This window comes from Populus euphratica, unplaced genomic scaffold, assembly GCF_000495115.2.
Source record: "Populus euphratica unplaced genomic scaffold, PopEup_1.0 scaffold536.1, whole genome shotgun sequence".
NCBI classification, from domain to species: Eukaryota; Viridiplantae; Streptophyta; class Magnoliopsida; order Malpighiales; family Salicaceae; genus Populus; species Populus euphratica.
The window spans coordinates 113,558-123,220 of NW_011500412.1; the positions used below are offsets into that span (position 1 = coordinate 113,558).

The window sequence follows — 9,663 nt, forward strand, 5'->3', positions numbered from 1 at the left end:
TTGTTGTTGTTGTTATTGTTGCTATTGTTGTTGTTTATAATTATTGTTTATAATTTGTACAATTAACCTCTCTGTGGTTCGACCCCGGTCTTGCTGAGTTATTTATTACTTCGACACTCTTGCACTTGGGAGAAAACATTAATCTTTTAGTCGTGTCACCAAACATTTCTTGAGATCATAATTACACCTTTAATCATCATGTAGACTAAGGTATTAGTAGTTATTAGAGGAAATGTTTTTTACAATATCTACCTCTTATGAAAAGTGGCACATGAATACGAGGAACTTTAAAAACATTTTCTTTTTTCTCCTTAATCATAGGTATGACATTGAGGAATGCCACACCTTGACAAAAGAGAGAAAGATCAATCATCGAAGGTTATCTCCATTAGTTCATAAAAAAAAAAAACTAAAGAAAGAAATGAAAGAAGTTTGCATGCTTGATGAGCTACCTAAGATCAGATAATCCCTGTATTATCTCATATATTGTATCTTTATCTTTTTATTTTTCAATAAAGAGCATTAGTTTCTCGCCATATCTCTAACCAATTTTAAAGGATTAGGAATCTTTCTCTAGGTCTTTATGATCACTTAGTTTTCCTTCCAATTTGTTTGACTTAATTAATCCTTTCTAACTTAGGAACCAAATTTGGCTAAAAATCCTTGCTTTTTATGAGAATAATATGTTGACTTGGACTCCTTGTTATCTATATAGAAGATAAGCCAATTTAGGGCTGATTTGGGGCCGAACATACTAGCCCTTTATGGAACTCGGATTGGGCTCTTCTTAGACTTGGATTTTAAAAATTAGAGGCTACCCATTATGATCCTTAAGCGTCCGTATGTCCATTTTGCTCCATATATGTTGAACTAGCCCATTTAATATATCTTTAAGTCTTTTTGCCCTAGCCCTTGTAATCGATCCACTTGGCACCTTCAATAGGTTAATAGTGTGTCTATGAGTGATGTTGGGCTGGTCCTCATTGTCGAGATGAAGATTCCAACTTTTTAGGGTAGAGACAACCTTGAAGAATATTTAAAATAGGAGAAGAAAGTAGAGTTGATTTTTTATTGTCACCATTACTTTGAGAAAAATAAGATAAAACTTGTTGTTATTAAGTTTACTGACTATGCTATTATTTGGTGGGATCAAATTATTTTAGGTAGGATAAGACATGGAGAAAGACCCGTAAAGATTTGGGATGAGATGAAAGAGGTTTATTCCTAGATATTATTATAGGGAATTATTTTAAAGATTGTAGAGTTTGACTTTATAGTTTAAGAGTGTGGAGGATTACCATAAAAAGATGAAAATTGTCATGATTAGAGATAATATTTTGAAAGATAGAGAAGCTATAATGACAAAATTTTTAAAGGGTTTGAATAAAGAGATAACTAGTTTGATTGAATTACATCATTATATTAAGCTACATGACACGACTAAAAGATTGATGTCTTCTTGCAAGTGCAGGAGTGTCGAAGTAATAAATAACCCGGCAAAACCGGGGTCGAACCACAAGGAGGTTAATTGTACAAATTATAAATAACAATAATACAACAACAATAACAAGAAATCAAGTTCCTTTCATAGCTCAGGTGTCGGTTATACCATACATTATGGGCTATGAAAGTGCCAAGCATTTGTTGTACCAAGTGTTATACAACATAAATCAAGATTAGTTATTTAACAAGCAAAGTATTAAAGAGTGAACAAGATAACAAATATAAAACATGTTAGTATCAAACATTAAAGTCCATATTAAGTTTACATTATACTTATTCTTACACCATTAGTGTAACCTTTTCACCTTGACATAATTAACTTAGCTAGACATAATGAAAGAAAGCAAAATAGATAAACAAAATAAGAACATAAAAGTTAACTAAGTAAAGGAAAGGAAATGAAAGGCATAAACTTAATATTAATGAAAACAAAGCATAAAAAATACAAAGAGAGAAAGGAAGAGCATGATCTTGATCTGGAAATCAAGATGCCTAAATGCATGGCAAATGCCTCCTTTTATAGGCCAAAAATGGGAACTATTGATTTGATGACTAATTGATAAGTGGGTGGCCAACTTTTGACTTGGTGATAATCCTTATCTTCTCTTGTCTGCCCAAAACGTCATTGATAACGTCAAAACTGGAGCCAGTTGCAAACATGAAAGTTGTAGGCAATTGTCTCAGCTTTCTTGTGTAAAAACTTCAGCTCATTTGGACTTCTAGAACTCCAGATATGGCCAAAATACCGAACAGTGCTCGGGCTGGAAGACAGATTCGGGCTTCTTTGTTGTTGCTACAATTTGGACTTGATAATGGCCTTTTTAGATCTTGGGCTCCATATGAAAGTTGTAGGCCTATGTCTTACCTTTCCATCCATATAAATTTGACCTAAATCTGAGATATATAGCTCCAGATATGACCCATTTACCGAACAGTGTTCCGGTTTGGATTGCACCGACATCTCTTTTCTAAGTTTGGCCATCTCTTTATCCTTGCAATTTAAGTTCTTCAAGTCATCAATCAATCCTTTCATTTATGTGATAGGCCTGCATTAAAAATAGACATTTACCACAATTTATAGGTATCTTATATTATTAGATACATTCTTATAAAACATATTTTAGTTAAGGAGTTATTGATACTTCAAGTGCAAAATGATGATATAAAACCATGATAAAAATGCACTTTTAAGTACTAATCACTACAAGATATAGTTCATATGGCTACTACGGTAGAGAAATTGAAGAGAAATATCAGTAAACGCCAATGAGATAATTCAAGTTTTTTTATAGATTGAAGAATGAATTATAAAAGAGAGGAGGGCTACCCCATTAAAGTTGAATATCATAGAAAGCAAAGCGAAGCCATCTAAAGCTATAAAGAAGGATTCAACCACTATTGTCCAAGGTAAACCCAAAACTAAAACAAATCATAACTATGATATTAAGTGTTTAGGTAATGAAAATATAGCTTTATAATATCTAAATAAAAAGGTTATGATTATGAGAGAGCATAAAGAGATTGAATGTGAAAACAAAAAATATAAGGATGATAAATCACCACTTAAGGATTACAGTGATGTTGAGTATTCAATTGATGGAGAAACTTTAGTGATTAAAAGATCACTTGATGTTCTAATTAAGAATGATGATGTAGAGCAATAAAGGGAGAATATCTTTTTATACTAAATGCCACATAATTAATAAGGTATGTAATATGATAATTAATAGTGTGAGTTGTGCTCATATTGTTAGTGTTATATTTGTTAGAAAATTGAATCTGAATACTATGAAGTATGAAAGGTCTTATAGACTTCAATGCTTGAATGCATGTGATGAAGTAAGAGTTAATAAACAAGTTTTGATTTTTTTTGTTGTTAGAAAGTATAAGAGTGAGGTTTTGTATGATGTGGTTCTTATATATGCTACCAATCTATTGTTGGGGTATTCTTAGCAATTTGATTAGAAAGCCAACCATGATTGGTTGTAAAATAGATGTTCTCTTTAAAAGTATGAAAAGACTTTCACACTTGTACCATTATTAGAAAATATGAGAGAGAAAATGACAAGTGAAAAAAGAAGAAAGTGAGGAAAAAAAAAGAAATAAGTTAGTTTTATGCAAAAGAAAATAATATTAAGAATGCTTAGTTTTATGACATACTTGTAATTTTACTTTTGTATATGAAGGCATATTTTAACATTAATAAACTTGATTATTGTATTCCTAGTGTTTGAGATTCTTTGTTGTAGGATTATGAGAACTTGTTGTCTATAGATGGTGTTTCTATTATTGATTTGAGGACAAATTCTTTTGAGAAAAGAAAGGATGATGCAAATCAATAAGCATCATCAAATGATACGTTACAGGTACCAATTGGGCTTATTACAATTTCTAAAACTAAAAGGATCTAAGAGGAATTGATTGAGCTGATTCTAGATATTTAAGTTGACAAGTTGCAAATCTACCAAGCTACACCTTTATGTACTATTTGGGCAATATCTAGAGCTACAAGTATAATTTTTGCTATAATTATAATTAGGGTGGAAATTAAACATTTCAAGTTTTTCATCCATATATAGTAGGCCTAGTAATTCATCCAAACGAGAGAGAACGATGTGTTTGAAGACAAGTCATAAGTTGTTATACAGGTTTTGCTATTTGTTTCCTTATAATTTATGGACTATTTATTTAGCAAGGATTTCTTTTTTACAAGGAAATCATAGGTGGAAGAAATTGAGATTATTTTCAAGAACTCGATGATGATTACAACCGTAAAAAGATTTCTCAGTCACAAACTTAAGCCAAAATTCAAAGAAAACTTATGTTCGATGTTGTGAATGAAATATTAGTCAACAAATTACCATAAAAAAAATTCTTCCAAACAGCGGCTACATAAAACATGTTGACCGAAAAAAACAAAGTGGTGCTTTCCTTATCATTTCAAAGAAATCAGAAGTGATTTTTTAGCTTATTTTTTCTAATACACAGTTTTATTTTCAATCTGATAGCAGGATCAGGCTGAAAATTTATCAAAAGATTTAAGATGTCTTGTTTTATATTGGGTTAAAAGTTCAAGTAAATAGAATGTCAGAAAGGCTTTGTGACAAGGTCTAAAAGTTACTGTGCAGGAATTATATTAATTTTCTAGTTGATTTAGGATTATTTTTTCTATTTTATATAGAACTCTTTTATTATTTTTTTCCAGACTTGTTTACACTATTTTTATTTATTATAAATGGGTTATTTAGCTTATATTTAGATTTTTTTAATTAATTTTGATTGTAGAATAATCTATCATGTGTAAGAGAGAAAATTCTCTTAATTTGGTTTTGCATTCAACTACTTTGATTTACTGAAGAATTAACTAGGTTTCATAGAGTCTTCTATACTTCTCGTTCATACTCTTTATAGGTGTTGGATAAGGGTGTTTTTATATGTTTAATGTTTTAGTACAAATTATCATTGTGTCAAACTCAATTACAAACTTAAATTTGATTTTTTTGAAAATTATCAATTTAATTGTGAATTTTTTAATCTTTATATTCATAAAATTCTCATCACAAAGGGAAAAATATATTTGGTGAACCTTTATTTTGGTTGTGATGCAATCTCATCAAGATTTATGATAAAAAAAAAATACTTTGTATGGAGGAAATAATTACCTAGAATTATTCCTAAGGAAATGTTTTTAGCCATGACAAAAGGTACTGGGATACGAATTCCTTTTTTTTTTTTTAATAAATGGTAGCATAAGAGAGTTTATATTGAGTTATTAAAGTCTGTTTATTAGCAATACTAAAAGGGTTTTGTGAGATGTTTAGATGATATTAATCCTTTAACTATGCAATTAAATCAGCTATTACATCAACTAAACCTTCAGTAGTTAATCCTCTTTTTTTTTTATAATGACAGTGTGATTTGAGTATATCATTTCTAAGTGATAACTTTGTCAATGATATTAATCCAATGCATGCTATTCATTTTCTAAATTAAAGATTTTTATGACATATTATAAATTAGAAATATATTCTTATAGGAGGTTTTGATTAGAGGATTTATTCTAGTAATTAAATTTTAAATAAGCAATATGTTGTTTATAGTCTTTGATTTTTTATTTTTTTATTTCAAAATTGAGATATGCAACTGTGGGTTCTTTGACAATAGGATTTCTTTTATGCCCTATTAAGGAATTTTTACAGAGAATAGGTTTTTCTGTCCATTTCTCTAGTTAATGAAGTAGAACTCCTATTAGAGTTGTGACTTAGATTATGGCATTAAGACAATTCCAAGAAGATCTTGTTTTTTCTAACATGAGACCTTTTTTTTGTGAGCACATTCATACTCATCCAAGAAAGGATTTTAGTCATACAATTTTCATATTTTTGCAGCCTTATGATCCAGAAGATATAGAAGAAAATCTATAAAATATGCTTATTATGTTTTTTTTTGCTCTTCAAGGTGTCATTTAAGCTTGATATCATTACAGAGAGTTTATCCTTCCTTTAACCACCTTTGTTGCAAGTTCACTATGAGCATGGAATAATTCTTGTGAACTAATCCTTCAGTCTATTTTGTTGGGTTTTATCAACAAAGAGTGTAGAAGGTCCTAGTATGAAGTTTTCTTTCCAATAATCATTTTAATCTTTTATTATTAGAACTTTGGATAAGAAGACATCTTTATACCTTTTGAAATGGGACAAAGTTGGACAACATAATTTAATCAATCGACTGATACTAGTGAAATTGATGATGTTAGTCAACAAATTACCACTGGAGAAGACACAGTGAAAAGCATTCAGATTGATCATATTTACAAACTTGAAATCATTTGCACACATGGTTGCATGCAATGTGACCCCTACATGCAAGTATATATAAGAACTCAATAATGATCGGAATAGTAAAACAAATTTCCCAATCAGAAACTCAAGGAAAACTTATGTTTGATGTTGTGAATGAAATATTAGTCAACAAATTACCACTGGAAACTTCTTTCAAACAGTGGCTATGGTGAAAAATGATGGCCGGGAAGAAACAAAGTGGGCAGCAGCTATTGGGAGAATTATGCCCAGAGATATATGCTACAAGGTACGCTTTGCCTTCTTGAAGATAAAGACGATAATTCAAGAAGCATCCGATGTGAAGATATGATGCATCAGAGAGATCAGTGGACCACTTGCCAATATGAAACTCAAGGAATGCAGAGTGTTTGATCTTTAAAGACTTGTAACTGAGGTGATAACCAATGAATGAGATGATTGGCTGATAGAGAAGGTTAGCTGGGCATCATATATATATATATATATATATCTCAACATCATATTTTTGGTCAGTCCATCCCATTAACGTTCTAATTTTAGGCAAAATCAAAATAGTTCATCAAGAATAAATTAGCTTTATGGTAACATATAAATCTTTAGAAGAAGCTTAAATATGAATTACAGTGTGTGTATGCAAGTATCCTTAACCTTACGAGTGTTCCGTCCAGCTATGCTTTTATGATTACTTTCCAAGGGAAATCAGGACACCAAAAAACATCGCAAACATGGCGATGCTAAAATTAAGCTGCTCATACATGTTGTTCAACTAACATATGCTGGCAAAGCAGATAATTTTAAAACACACATGAGTCCTAATATTTGCCTAACTTTAGGATTCTAAGAAGGCTAGTCATTATTAAACAAGCACATATCCTAAATAATAGAAATGTTTATGCTATAGTTCACTTTAATTTAACTTAAAAAGCAAAACTCCTTGCCATCTTTGCTTTAAATTTAGCATGCACATCCTAAAGAACTTTGCCCAGAGAAAGATAATTGAAATAGTTGCAAACAAATGCTTTTTTTTTGTTCTTTTTTTAGGGGGGGAGGGGGTGGGGGACAAATTGCAAAACAAATCCTCAACTGGAAATTTTGGAAATTAAAACGTATCAATAATAGCAAGATAAAAAAAAAAAAACTAGCAGAAATGACATAGCAGGAATGACAGCACAATGATAACATTCTCAAGTTGGTTTGATTGCTCAAGTTATTCATCAAAATGACATGATTTCCTGCGTCATTGCAAGGATTCCAAAGACGTTTTATTACATCTTAGATTTTCAGTCTGACAATCTTGCAACACTGAATCATAGCAGACAATTCCTGAATAAAAATCCATTATTCAGAAAGAATGCAAAAAAAAACTAAAATGAGTGATTGAAATTTGTAAGATAATATCAATACATGTTAGTTTTGAATTCCTAAAATAGTTTATTCTTCCTAGCAATTAGCTCATTAATTTTATAGAAGATAAACCTTTTTAGCTACCTTGACAACTCCACTTTAATAAGGAGAATAAAAAAGGAAAAAAAATATACATATAATCATATAGCTTTAGAGGGAGGGAGAGAATCCCAACATAATTCAAATAAATACTAGTCTAGCACAACAGACATCTCCACTGAGGGGAAACAACTTGCAACTACTACTGATCATAATCATAATAAAACACAAGAAGAGAAAAATAACAAGTCAAGCAATTAGGTATTAGTGAAAGCAGTAATGACCATTAAACAACCTCCAGTAAAATAGCTGAGCAGAACCAACGAGCTCAAAAGATAATGATATTAATGTTTCAACTTCCAATCCAAAAGTCATGGAATACAACACCAATCTAATAATATTGTATAACAAAATTAGAAAAACTAAATAGTAGATGGGAAGACCATAACCTGCCTAAATTCCAAAAGAGAGCATATTGTTTATGTTTGTGTGTGTATATACGATAGATGAACACATGTTTACAAATTACAATCAACAACAACAAGGCAACAATAGAGAAATAGTGTAAAGAAGATCACACAAGTAAAACACATGAACTGAGAATCACCTAGAACAAGACAAGATTGACTTATCAGATAAAAAATTACCCAAAATGAAATGAAAAAACAAGACAGATAATATAGAATTCAATGCAATCCCCATATTACATCCCATAGCTAGAAAGGCTTGACCTTACCTCCAGATTGCTAAAAGGGAAACATTCTTGAGAAGTCTAAAAGGAAGACATCATCAAGCAAAGGAAAGAAACGTTCATACACGAGAATTGGAAAGTCATATGTTCCAAGAAAGTTGTTAAGAAACAAAAACTTGGTAAACATTTTGTTGATGTTGTTCTGCCTCCATGATCCTTGTGAGACAGAAGACTCTCCTGAAAACACTATATAGAACAAAAAAAAAACTGTATCATCATGACCAACTTTTTGTGTTATAAGATCAAAAGAATTTTATGCCAGGGAATAAGCTCGTAGGTGAGGATAGAATAATCAATAAAGAAAGAAGTTCATTCATTAATTTATCTCTGGCCCCACAGTGATTAGTATTTAAAAATATATTTTTATCAAGGTTTTATATCATTATTTTGCACTTGAAGTATCAATAACTCTTTAACTAAACATGTTTTATAATAACATATCTAATAATATAATGTATCTTTAATTTGTGGTAAATATTCATTTTAAATGCTGGCTTATCACATAAATAAAAGGATTGATTGATGAGTTTAAGTTTTGAAATTGAAAGGAAAAAGAGATGGCCAAACTTAGAAAATAGATGCTCGTGCATTCCAAACCGGAACACTGTTCAGTAATTGGGTCATATATGGAGTTGTAGATCTTGGATTTAGGTCTACTTTATATGAATGGAAAGGTAAGACATAGACCTACAACTTTCATTGGAGGCCTAGTTTAAAAAGGCTGTTTTCAAGTCCAAATTGTAGCAACAATGAAAAAGTCTGAATCTGTCTTGCAACCCAGACACTATTCATTGTTCAACCCATATCTTGAATTCTAAAAGTCAAAACGACCTTAATTGTTTTTCCTGGAAAGGTGAGAAAATTTCCTAAAACTTTTAGAGTACAAGTGGTTCTAATTCTAACGTTATCTATTATGTGTTATTGAGACAAACGAGGATAAAGATTGTCACCAAGTCAAGAGTTGACCACCGACTCATCAATTAGTCATCAAATCAATTGTTCCTAATTTTGGCCTATAAAAGAAATTATGTGCCATGCATTTAGGCATCTTGGTTTCCAGATCAAGATCATGATCTTGCTTTCTCTCTTTGTATTGCTTAAGTTTTGCTTTCATTAATATCAAGTTTATGCCTTTCATTTCCTTTC

At 30.7% G+C, this 9,663-nt stretch overlaps 1 protein-coding gene across 2 annotated transcripts in view; it reads right to left on the reverse strand.

The window, feature by feature from the left end:
- Positions 1-7,521: 7,521 nt before the first annotated feature.
- The window catches only part of LOC105114512 (transcription initiation factor TFIID subunit 8-like), an 18,425-nt gene continuing 16,283 nt past the window's right edge, over positions 7,522-9,663 (reverse strand). The window contains exon 3 of one of the 2 annotated variants that reach the window (XR_840150.1): positions 7,522-7,646. The gene's annotated coding sequence lies outside the window, so the exon portion shown is untranslated. Of the gene's footprint in view, positions 7,647-8,507; positions 8,704-9,663 lie in introns of those variants that run through there. The other variant, XR_840151.1, reaches the window with a different exon arrangement.